At 39.2% G+C, this 13,419-nt stretch overlaps 1 non-coding gene across 1 annotated transcript; it reads left to right on the forward strand.

Moving 5' to 3' along the window:
* Nucleotides 1–1,874: 1,874 nt before the first annotated feature.
* On the forward strand, nt 1,875–1,981 carry LOC145151719 (small nucleolar RNA R71). The gene has a single exon (XR_013732278.1). It is a non-coding gene; the product is annotated as a small nucleolar RNA R71 (small nucleolar RNA).
* The last annotated feature ends 11,438 nt before the right edge of the window (nt 1,982–13,419 follow it).

A 13,419-nucleotide genomic window follows, 5' to 3' on the forward strand; every position in this document is an offset into this window, starting at 1 on the left:
TTTCTTCCTTTACCACTGGACTTGTTATTTTTGATGTAACCTCCTCTTCATCACTCGTCATCTCATCATCTTCCTTGCTCACCCAAGAAGTTGGATTCGTGTAGGCAATGACTTCAACTAAAAATGGAACAGATGCTCTCGGTTTTGTTCTTTTAACTTGTTGAATTGTTTTAATTTCTTCTTCCATGAGCTTCTCTAATTCTTCAAGTTCATTTTCTTCATCAATGTTGAAAACCTCTTCTTGAGCATGATTCCCTTGAAAGCCATCTTCTATCCCAAAAATTTCCTTTTCATCACCAACCCTCAATGTGAGCTTAGACTCCCGAATATCAACAAGAGCTCCAGCAGTGTTTAGTAGCGGCCGACCAAGAATAATCGGTACATTTGGATCTTCTTTTATATTCAATACCACAAAGTCTATTGGAAAAACGAATTACCCAATTTTTACTAAAATATCTTCCACAATGCCCCGGGGTTGCGTCACTGAACGGTTCGCCATGTGAATAGTCATCTTTGTAGCCTTCAACTTCTGAATATTTAATTTTTGATAAAACGAATAAGGCATCAAATTTATGCTAGCCCCAGAATCGGCTAAAGCATAAATCTTCATATTATTCCCAAACTCACATGGGAGAGTGAGTCGTCCAGGATCCCCCATCTTCTTAGGTACTTCTCCCAACACAGCTTTTGAGCTTTGCTCACTTAGAATCACCTTAGAATTCTCCTTTAATTGCTGACGAGTGTCTAACAAGTCTTGTAGGAACTTAGCATATTCTGGAACTTTTGCAAGTGAACCAATAAAAGGAGTATTGATAGGAATACCCTTCAATTGCTTGATAAACTCCAGATGTTCTCTCTCCAGTGGACTGAGATTAGCTCTAGACGGGAATGGCAAAGGTGGTTTATAAGCTGGAACAGATACGGATTTCTTCTGTTCAGACTGAGCCCACGACGTGAGCATAGCGGGTTCACGACGTGAACTGGGTGTTCCAGCAGATTCTTCAATTTCGAGCTTTGGCTTCTTTGGCTTTGGATCGGGCTGTTGTGGCTCCACTTCTAAGGCTTCTAGGAACTCAGAAATCGCCTCTTCTTCAATATCTATGGCCATTACGTGAGATTATGTGTTGTTTTCAGGATTTTTCGGGAACATCTTCTCATTAACCAAAGCGGTAAGGTGACCAAGTTGTACTTCAAGGTTACTGATGGGGGCTCGCTGATTCTTTATCAATGCTTGCTGATCTATCATCATGGCATGATGATTCTTCATTATATTTCTTTGTTCTTCCATTGCAGGGTCAGTAGCATGATGTCTTTTTTCTGAAGCTTCCATGAATTTCATCAACATGGTCTCTAATTCTGATTTCTTCTCAGCTAGTGGTTTCTCTCTTTGATAGAAGCCCCGGCCAGTTTGCCTAAATTTCTCTTCTTTTTGCTTCTTGTATTCTTCGTAAGGCAGCCACTCCTTCTTTGGTTTTTTCCAATCTTCTTCATACTTGTCCCCACTCGAGTAATATACTTGAGCTTTCTTGTTTCCATATTCATCCATATTGCAATCCTTTGTCAAGTGTGGGCCACTACATCTCTCGCAACCAACTCGAATTGCATGAATTGATTGGTACATTTGAGTCAATCTCCTATCCATAGTGCTAAGCATTGCCATCACAGCAGCCATCTCTTCAGTTTGTGTACCTCCACTGCCTTTCATTCCATCGCATCCTGGGTTGTGATACTCACGAGAGTGCTTTGAAAATTCTTCAACCAGCTCCTTGGCCTGAATTGGGTTCTTCTTTGTTAGTTGTCCTTGTGAATCAAGGAGTTGTCTAGTCATGACATTCACCCCATCATAAAATATCGACATTTCTTGCTGAATATTGAGGTCATGTTGAGGACAATTCCTTAACAACCCCTTGTAGCGTTCCCAGGCCTCGTATAATGACTCCCACGGATTTTGCTCAAAGTTGGCAATTGCCTTCTTGAGTTTAGAGATTTTGGAGGGTGGGCAAAACTGATCTAGAAATCTCTCACGCAACTGGGCCCATGTGGTGATTGTACCAGGTGGGAATGCCTTTAACCAGTCTTTTGTTGCTCCCTTGAAAGTGACCGATAGCATCTTTAGCAAAGCTGTCTCCCTTGGGATATTGGGAGTATTAAAATAATCTGCAATATCGTTCACCTCGTCTAAGTGTTTGAAAGCATCCTCGTGATCCTTCCCGTAAAATGGGATATCCTTAAGTGCAGTAAGGATATGTCCCTTCAACTCGAATGTGGCATTGGCAGGAATCGTAGGATATACTAAACCCGGCCCCACATCATCTCGAATGCGCTTCTTGTAGTCCCCCATGGCCATCTCATCTATATTTGCCATCTCGTTCTCCGGCTCGTCCTCGGGTTCACTCGTATAAAGTCCAAATTCTATGTCGGATTCGTATTTTGATTCGTGTGGAATAGGAAGTGGACCAAGTTCTTCAACTTTGCCCTTATCCTTTGAGGCTGAACTCGATTCCACTGTCTTAGTCTTCTTCCCCGACTTCCTTGAAAAGGCTGATTTTAGTTATTGCAAGGGTGTCTTCTTTGGCGTTTGATCTTCCTTCGCGTTCTTGTTCTTATTTTTGTGAAGGGCTGACTCCGGATCTTCAAGTGGTGGCACCAAAGGTGTGTTAGAGCCTCTGATCATGAACTCCTGCAAACTAATCAAAATAAAAACGTAAAACTGAACTAAAATAGAAAAATAAACTAAAAACTAAAGAAAACTAAAAATCACAGTTCTCACGTCATGAGACTATATGCTCACGTCGTGAGTCCTATAACATATGAAAAAAATTCAAACCTTGCTGGAAATTAACTTTTTGCAGGTTTTATCCAACAAAAAGGATCGGTTAATCTACAGCAAATAAATAAATAATAAACTAAGCCGTTCCCCGGCAACGGCGCCAAAAACTTGATGTGCACGGAAGTACCCACTAATTTTAATATTTATAACCTAACAAACTTAGACTAACTATGCACTTATAGGCAGTGTACCTAGTCAGATTACAGTATAGCTTAGGTAAGTCGGGTGTCGATCACAGGGAACAGTGTTATTAATTAATCTATTTACTACTAAATTAATCTAATTATTAACAAGCTAAAAAGGAGGTTGTTATCTGATTTTGCAAGATCAGACTAACTTAACTCAAATTCAATCAATAATTAAAAGACACTCTTATCTAGTTCGAATCCACTTCGTCCTTATGGCTAGCTAATAATTATGGATTATTAAGTTGGTTATTATTATATTAGTAATTTAGGTCTAAATTTACCAATAGTTAATTAATTCATGTAAAGCTATGTATGGTCACACACAATTAAACACAGAACCAATTATGTTTATGAATATGCTATGTACGATTTATCATGCAAACATAATTATGGTCATAATGTATGTTCTCTAGCACAGCAAAGTTAATTACTTCAATCACTAACTAAGGTTTTGGTTGATCCTAGCTCTAGTAATTCAATGTTCACTAAATTACTAGGTTATCAAGTTCATGCAGTTAATGGTCACTAAGCTACACATAACATGAGTTTAAGCAACTAAGGCAACAACTTAAGCATGCTAGGTAACAATAAATCAAACACAAGCAATTCACCAACTAAATAAATCCATATAAAGTTATGCTATTCATAAGTTTGAAGCTTCATCTAGCTAGATAAGAGTAGCTAGATTCAGCTGCTCATAGTAGCAACTAACATATAAACACAACTCAAATAAGAAAACATGTCTATAAGTATCAAACAAGTAAACGAATTATGAACTTTTACTCTTTTTGGTGTTGAAAACCCTTTTCCACGACCTTGCTTCTGCTGTAAATCGCCTCCTGGAACCTTCTTCCTTCAGCCAAAAAAGTCTCCCAAATCGTAATGGGCAAAGTTATTTATAATATCTTTTAAATTTACCATTCACGTCGTGAGAATTTAAGATTCACGTCGTGAACTTCGAGATAATCGTGTTCGGCAAGGATTCCTTCACCCAGATGCTTATCTTCTAACTCTTTCTACTCACGTCGTGAACCATCAACTGTTCACGTCGTGAGCACGTCTTTTGGGTGTTTTTTCGTTCTTCTTTTCTTCAAGTCCCCCAAAGTTCCAAGCATTGTCACTTCTGGTCCCTTTCTTCTAAAATGCTTTATTTTGGCTGCAAATAACATTTTATCCTCATAAGTACCATAATTCTATGCAAATAACCAAAATATTAAATAAAGTGTAGATCAATATTGCCTAAAACTATGTATAAATTTGGCAATATCAAAATACCCCACACTTAGGCTTTGCTTGCCCTCAAGCAAATCTACTTATTTAAACTTAAACCTTCATCACTAGCATTACATAGAGCAATCCAATTCTAGCTCAGCCATTATGCCAAGACCTCAACGCATGCATTTGTGTCTAAATTTTTCCTAAATGACCCCCCCATACTTTAAATACTCACAATCTTCATAAACACTCGCCCACTTCTTTCAAACAATGCTCGTTTTATGCAACCCTCCGAATCCATCCCCAGAAATCCTACTTAACCTCAAAGTATTTTTGTAAAGCTACCCACGCATACATAAACTAGAGAATTACAACTTTTTAGAAGATACCACAACTTGGAGCTCTTGAATTCTTCTTTTCTTTAATGTTTGATCTTTCACTTCATTGAATTCACTTCTTTCATGATTTTTGGCATCTTTGACTTTTGATTATTTAGAACTTTGATCTTTTATCTTCATACTTTGATAGCATCAAAATTCTTCAATAATTTTTACTTTTTGGTAATTTCTCTCTCTCTCTCTTTTTTCTTTTTTACATGTATAACTCACTTTTTTTATATCACTCAAAAACCTACATGCTTAAGCAAGGGCGCTTAACTTCAACCTTTATTGGTTAAGACATATCTTTCCTGGATACATTTCAGGTTTAGGCTGCTAAACATGTTGCATTCCTCAAACTAAGCAGGGTTATGTTTTTGTTCCATGATTTCACTAAAATAAGGGAGGCCACAAATGCATTATAACGTATATCGGCTCAACTAAACATTTGAGCACTTATCGGATCATTCCACTAGCAAGTACAATTCAAATTATTACTACTAGATCCAATAAAAATTTTAAAATTTACCAAATTATCTAGCAATTTACTTTTTCTACCCCCTACCCCACACTTATGTCATACAATGCCCTCATTGTATGCTTCAAATAATATAAAAATTAAGAGAAGGGAGAAAAAGGAACAAACTCCCCTGGGATAGTGGCGTGATCAAAACTCCAAAAGTGTGGAAAAACGTGCATCTCGAATATGGACCTCTTTAAAATAAGAACTCGGACTTGAACTTGCGAAACCAGCCATCAATCAAAACTTCAATCTTCAAAAAGAATGGTGCAAGCCTCCAAATCATGTAGACAATGTGGGAAAGCATACGCCACATTGTATATTAGAGAAAACAGCCCATCGAATCGTCACAAAAGTGTCATAAGGAATGGTAGTAATTTCGTTTAATGAAGAAGAACGGAACGAAATGAATATGGTGGAAATTCACAACTCACGACGTGAATCTGTTCAGGCTCACGACGTGAAGTCGCTGAGACGCGCATTCTGATTTTCCTTGAAACCTTGTTCACGACGTGAGAAATATAGGGTCACGACGTGAATCCTAGGTAAACCAGAATTAAAACTGCCTTCTTCCTTGTAAATATATATGCTCCACTCAACATCTTAACGAATTAAGACCCTTCTAAATTCAGTGTATTTTGACGACTCTTCTAACTATAACCTCTCTCTCGACTCACCCCACACTTATTTCCAATTGTGGGTTTCGACTTCCAACTTCTAAACTTGAACGACATTCGCTTAAACGAACACGACTCTTGACTTGACCGTACTCCTTCCCCAAGACTCCTTAGCAAACTGAAAGTTAACAACCAAAGAAGAGCAAAGTAACATAATATCTTAAAGTCTTACAATCCAAACAAATTGAAAAACAAAAAAAAACAAACCAAACAAGTCTAAAATAAACAAAATAAAACTAATTGATCAATCATCTTCATCCTCCTCGTTTGCTCCACTAGTGCCCGCCCCGTCGCCTCCATGTCCTCGATACTCCGTCCACCTCGGGCAAATTGGGTAATGATACCCCAAATGAGGCGGCTGCTCCACCCCAAGGTGTTGAACCACGTTCTCCATGGTACCCCCAATCCAGTTGACACTCAAAGATAACTGGTCAAAATACCCAGCCATATCATGCCCAAAAGGTGCTCCTACCATGGGTGCGGGTGGATGCATTGGCTGTCCTCTCTCTCATCTTCCTCTCACGTTCCTTCTCCTCGGTCGTGGCTGTGGTTGTTGTTCTGGTTGTGTATCAGGCTGCTCATCACCCTCATTACCCTCATCATCTGAAGGTACTATTCCCCAATGCGACCTAAAGTTTCTGACAACCCGCATGGTCTCCAAATATCCCATGCCAAACTCATGCTCATCCACACAAGTCATGGAACGAATAATATCAGGGACAACCAAATGATACGAGCGGGCCAAACGCGTAATAAATTGCCCTCCACAAATGGGGCTCCCCGGGCGAGAACTGGCTGCAAACCCAGCCAGAAAACGTGCTAGAAAATAAGGAATGTTGCAACACACTCCAGGTTGCAAGATACACCATAAGAAGAATAGATTTTGCTTTGTTACTTTATCTCCATGCCTCCTATGATTGATGGAGAATGTGATGAAACGGTGGAGTAAGCGGTGGATAGGGGACCGAATACTACTCTCGGGAGACACTCCGGAATTAAAAATCCCGGATGCAATATTATGCCAGAAAACATATCCAGTGACACCCTCCGTGTATCCTCTAGCTGCCTCGCTCAAGAACATACCAAATTCGGGAGTCATTGCCTCTCGTCGATCATATAGACCAACCCTCCAAGCGAATTCAACGAGGCTGCACTCCCGATACTCACCCCCTAACCGGAATACTAAAGCTTGCGTCCAATGTGGGTCTTGGACAGTCTCCTGGAATGTCACTGTTGAGAAAAACTCAACACAGAATTCCTTATACACCCGCTCTTGGATTCGAAATAGGTTGAGCCAACCCGAGCAAGTGAAGGAATACCCATCTCCAATAAATATTTTTGTCAAAAATGGGGACAGCCTTTCCACGAGCCCGACTTCCCTTAACCGCGTCCAATTAATTGTAGGAGCAACTGCAATCTCTCGATTGTAGAGCCACCCTAATTTGTTGTTCCATCGGGTCAAGATGTCGCGGGACATCGTTGTGGGAAAATTGTAAAACGGGTGTAAACCCGCAACTCCAAGAGGTGCCTCCCTTCTAGGACCCATTTCTGCAAAAACAATCAACAAACACAAAACCAAATATCCAATAATTTAGATAACCACAGAACAGTTTTGTTGATGCACAGGACTCACGTCGTGAGTCATATGAAACTCACGTCGTGAGGTCGCTATACACAGCGAGAAATGGTCTCAAAAATCAAAGGTCGGGACTAAATCTTGTTGATAGGGTTTACTCATAAACCATTTCTAAGCATAATCAAGTAAAATATGATGGATGAATAACACAATTCGGGCCAAATTTCGACATTGACACATATGAAAAACCCTAGCCCCTAAATCAACAAATTAGTGAAAATTAACAAAAGAAATAAGAGAGATTTACCTTTGTGATGAAGATTACGTAAGAAAAAAGATTAAATTAAGTAAAACTATGCCAAAATCGGGTGGGGGACCAGAGAACGATCTTCACTTCGTGAGGTTGGGAAAGTGGTTTGGTCAAACTGATTCTTTATCTTTTAATCTGTGGTCCCGAGTGGTTTACCACTCACGTCGTGAATCCATAATGCTTCACGTCGTGAGTTCTATCTGGACTCTAAAATTGGGCCAATTAAATAGGAAGTGGGCTAAGGCATATATTGGGTCATTACTGAAAGTGGACAGGCTTAAAAAAATATAGTTATCATATAGAATAACCATGCCCGTATCTCATCTGAATTCACGTCGTGAACCCGAAATGATTCACGTCGTGAGTCCTGTCTGATCATGAAATTTATTTATTTCTCCAATTTTAATTTTTGTAAGATATTCAGTAAGTGTTACTACTTGATTTTAATGGCTCCTTATGCAGATAATAATTCGGATGACACGATCGACTTCCTAAGAACTAAAAATACGCTAAAAACTAAAAAGAAAAAGAAAGAAAATGCAAACCAAACTCGGGTTGCCTCCCGAGAAGCGCTTCTTTTTGAGGAGTCTTGAGCTGGACTCCTTGCCTCCTACGTTGAGTCATCTGAAGAGTCCACCACTAGGATCTTTTGTTCCTTGAAACGCCTCTTGTAAGCTTGAACACGTCTTTTGTACGCCTTTTTCGAATTTTCCTTTTTAGCTTTGTCCTCGTCTCCATCGAGCTTGCGTTTGGTCCCTTTAGTCTCTATCTTGTCTTCATACTTACACTCCATAGTATCCTTTTCTTCCTTTACCACTGGACTTGTTATTTTTGATGTAACCTCCTCTTCATCACTCGTCATCTCATCCTCTTCCTTGCTCACCCAAGAAGTTGGATTCGTGTAGGCAATGACTTCAACTAAAAATGGAACAGATGCTCTCGGTTTGGTTCTTTTAACTTGTTGAATTGTTTTAATTTCTTCTTCCATGAGCTTCTCTAATTCTTCAAGTTCATTTTCTTCATCAATGTTGAAAACCTCTTCTTGAGCATGATTCCCTTGAAAGCCATCTTCTATCCCAAAAATTTCCTTTTCATCACCAACCCTCAATGTGAGCTTAGACTCCCGAATATCAACAAGAGCTCCAGCAGTGTTTAGTAGCGGCCGACCAAGAATAATCGGTACATTTGGATCTTCTTTTATATTCAATACCACAAAGTCTTTTGTAGGGTTAAACAAACTCAAAATCAAACTAAATCATTCTTGCAATCTGCACCCTATACTTTAGAGCAATCCTTACATTTTGTTTTAACTTCACCATTCAATTTAATTTTTGTAAAATGGGGATATGTTGGTGTACGTGTTGCCCTTTTTGAACCACAACTTCATCTCCATCTTCATCAAACATATCATTAATATGTGTCCCACCTTCTTGATCCATAGAATCAACATAAAAACCAATGTGATATTAGATTCAATTGTTCCAAAACAGATCAGATAAACAGTTCAACAACAGGATTTTAGATAGGATTTTAGACTAAATAGGTAATCAGATTAGGTAATCAGATTCTAAACTAATCAGGTAAAAACAGATCAGATTCAACAGTTCAACAACATGATTTTAGACTAACCAGGTAAACAACAGGTCACCGTTTCAACGGGATTCTAAACTAATAAACAGATCAGGTTAACAATAGGATTCTAAACAAATCAGATTCATCGACTATAAAAAAATACGTAGTGGACACTAAACATTTGAGGTTCAGTTTTAACGGTTAAAACGAGATTGGGGCCACTGAGTAGGTCACAGGTCTGCTTTGAATATAATCAGCAAAAAAACATACTTATTCTTACCTGAATTTAGAGTTGGTCGTCACATGTGTTAATGAATCTGCGAGGCAACGGGAAGGTCAACTGTGATTCTGCGAGGCAACGGGAAGCGTCGAGTGTCGACTACTTGATTTCGACTCTTCGATGAAAACGAACAAGCGAGAACATAGAGGAAATTTTGATGTTTTCAATTTTGAATTTTCGATTGTCTGTAACTCGGTTGTCGGCTGGAACTTGGAAGAGAAGCGATAGTGGGAAATTGGGAATACGTAATGGGATTTAGGGTTAGAGTGGTGGCTGTAATGGGTTAGAGGGATGAAATGTCATTATATATATATATATATATATATATATATATATATATATATATATATATATATATATATAATTTTTTTCGAGTCGGGGCATGCATACCCCACTCCCTGCCTCGAACCCGAACCAAAAACCCAATAATGACCCGAAACCCGATAAGAGTGACCCGACCCGCCCCGAAATATTCGGGGTTCGGGTTTTCCCATCGGGTTCGGGTTTTTTTGCCATCCCTATGTGTCAAGCTCAGCAGTTAATTCAGCAAGTTGTCTCTTAACATAGTCATAATTTTCACATTTGTTGCTATAGTCTTCCTGAAGCTTCCTAAAGTCTTTGGTTTTTGCTTCTAATTCAGCCTTTAAGGGTTTCTGTCCTTTCCTGAGTTGATATCCTTCGTATATTAGGTCCTCGACTTCCCTTTTTAGCAAATCATTATGTTCACGAAGAAGTTTAATCGTAGCTTCACATGATTGAGAGCATGAAACTTCATTGACCGGGATGTTTGCGGAACTCGTTGTTTTTCCACACTTCAAAGCGTCAAGTTCTTCAATTACAGCAGCAAGACTAAGAAGATTGAGATCTTTTGTCTTCTTGATGACATCCACGTTCATATCCCACGACTTTGGAAGTGCATTCAACAGCTTTTTGTTTATCTCAGATTTAGTCAAGAAAATCCCAGCTATATTCATCTCAGTAGTAAGTGTAGTAAATCGCTGCAACTGAGCTTCCAGGGTTTCTCCGGGATATAATCGAACATGTTGAAATTTTGTCTTAACATATCCTGACGACTCTCTTTCATGTCTTTAATTCCCTCGTAGAACTCAAAAACCATTAAAAGTCAAATTTAAAGAGTCAAGCTTAAAAGTCAAACTTAAAAGTCGAACCGAAAAGCTAAATTTGAAATTTTGTAGGTTAAACGAGAAAGTTAAAGTTTAAAGTCAAAGGTCAAACTTGGAAGTCAAAGACAAAATTTATGGTCAAAATTTAAAATTAAAAGTCCAAAATTAAAAACTAAAATTTTTGGTTGAAAATGTAATTTAAAAATGAAAGAAATTGAATTTTGGGGTTACAAGTGTAAAAAATGCGAAATAAGGGCAGTGAAAGATTAATATTTCATTTAAATTTTGAATGCTTGTAGCATCTAGAAAGCTAGATCAACTGGTAAGGCGCCTTCTTGAATACACAAGGGACCCGGGTTCGATCCCCCGCACCCCCAAAATTGTTCCGCCTTTTTTTAAGTGTATGCTGCGCTGCGAGGACTTCACTTGCGAGGACGTCTGCTGGGATGCGAGGCGAGGACGAGGCGATGCGATGCGAGGCTGAGAACGAGACGAGGTGCGAACCGTAAACGATGTTGGACCGCAAACCACGCAAACCACCGAGGACCGCAAAACTCCGGCCATACACGTGCGAGCCGTAAACGCTGACCGTACACGTGCGAGCCGTAAAATCCGAGGGCCGTAATCTCGGACCGCAAGCTCCGGTCGTAAACTCCTCGGAAACCCTAGCTGCTAGCCGTACACGCCGCCACCCCCTCGCTGGTTACGACAAAAAAAAACGATTTTTGCCCCTTTTTGCTCCAAAACTCGATCAAAAACTCGTTTTTATGAAAAACACGAAGAACAAACGCCCCTTATTTTGCCAAGATCTATCCAAAAACGTAGAAATCCTTCCAAAATAAGATCAAATAAGCTCCAGATCTGAAAAAATTGACTGATACAATCCAAGCTCTGATACCAATTGTAAGTCCCCAAAATTCTTGTGTATCAATCAGATCCGTTTGATGGTGCGGAATCCCAATCAAACGGATGATGCCAGATCAAAATAGAAGAGAAGGAAGAGAAGAATAACTTGAATCTTGAATGTATTGGTGATATGATTGAAGTTCCTTACACAAAATTCACTTTCTCTCTCTTCTCTCGTTCTCTATTCTTCTATTATCCAGTCTGTTCCTCACACCCCTCACCCCTATATATATACATGAGAAACATGGGCCGTAAATGGGTTTACGGCCGTAAATGGGTTTACGGCCGTAAACACCTCCCTGGCCGTAAACCTGACCGTAAACTCATAAAACATTATAGAAAAATACAGTTGCCTAGAAAAGCAAAGTATAAACCATAATTTTGACCCACCAGAACCAATCTCCTACTCCTGGGTTACCCTAACCATCCCATCAACCGTCTGCATAGCCAAGGTCCGACCCTCGAACCTGGCGACCAATATATCAGTGACACACCCAATGATGTCGGGTAACATCTCGCATAAAGCTCACGAAACCTCAGAGGCAATCCAATCATGGGATCGATCCCCCCGAAAACATGGTGCATAACCCACCTCCGATCCCATATGACGAGAACTAGCAATAGGATCCTCCTTCTTGAAGGGTTCTAGGGTTCCACCAGCTTTGGGCTCCAAATGAGCCCCCAACTGCCCCGCTACAATCTCAGTCTGAAAATCCCCGAGACGACCATCCAAGAGCTCCAAAATCCCCTCATTGACTGAACCAAAGTGATGAATCATAGAATCGAATATAAAATGAATCAGAGTATAAAATCAAGTAAGAATGCGTAAATGAACACCGGATGTAAATATGATCTTGTTTCAGCTCTATTACGCTTTCGAATGTTTACAGAGTACAAAGACAGGTCTGTAAAAACTCTTATCTAACTCTAGTAAATATCCCTATTTATAGGGAACAGAAAGTGTACAAAAAATATACTAAGGCGTAGACACTAAAGTTTCGAATAAAAGCGCCTTAGTAAAATACATTACAAAACATTCGAAGAGGCAAAATATATTTCGACTAATTACAACATTTTAACCCTTACAATCTCCTCGTTTGTAATCATAGTCGAACATCTTAATTCGTAAGAAGCTGGATGGAATACAGCATCACTCTTCGAATTTTCGTGTACCAGGAAATAATCTTCTTTAGCTCTTTCTTATCTCCTTCATTATTCTTCTTACAATGATTCATACGAACAATTAAGTTCGTATATTGAGATGTTGAATATCTTTCCACTTCGCATGTCTGGAATAAGAAACGTTTTGCTTTTCCAGCCTTGTCTTTTCCTGCGAAGACCATCCCAAAAGGCTTCAAGCAAATTTCACCCTCAGCATACTTTTTCAATTCTGCTTGAGTCTTCGTAGGAGCCATTGGAGCTTTTATTTCCATACCTTTAGCTATAGCTAACTCCACATCTGTTAGAGCCAAGCACTCATAATAATTTTCGATGAAAATCTTGATGTGAGCAAGCCCAAGCTTAAATTCATCAGGTTCTGTGTTTTGAAGATATGAAAACGATTTGTCTTTCAGAATCAAAGCAACTTGTATAAGATCATACAATTTCATTAATGGAAAATCTACAATTGTAAATTCGCAAATATTTCCATTTGCCCTGGCAACCACATACTTGATATTTTGGACTGTGGTTTCAAATACCACATCCTTTTTCATACTGATCACTTTCTTGATCTTTATCAATGACCAAACTTCCTCAGGGGCTTTTGCAAGAACAGCATGAAATCGAATTTTCATGTGTGTACCATCATCCTTTTCTTTGAAATTACCTTCTGCTTTAAATTG

This window comes from Lactuca virosa, chromosome 1, assembly GCF_052849685.1.
Source record: "Lactuca virosa cultivar CGN04683 chromosome 1, Lactuca_virosa_CGN04683_v6, whole genome shotgun sequence".
Lineage (NCBI taxonomy): Eukaryota > Viridiplantae > Streptophyta > Magnoliopsida > Asterales > Asteraceae > Lactuca > Lactuca virosa.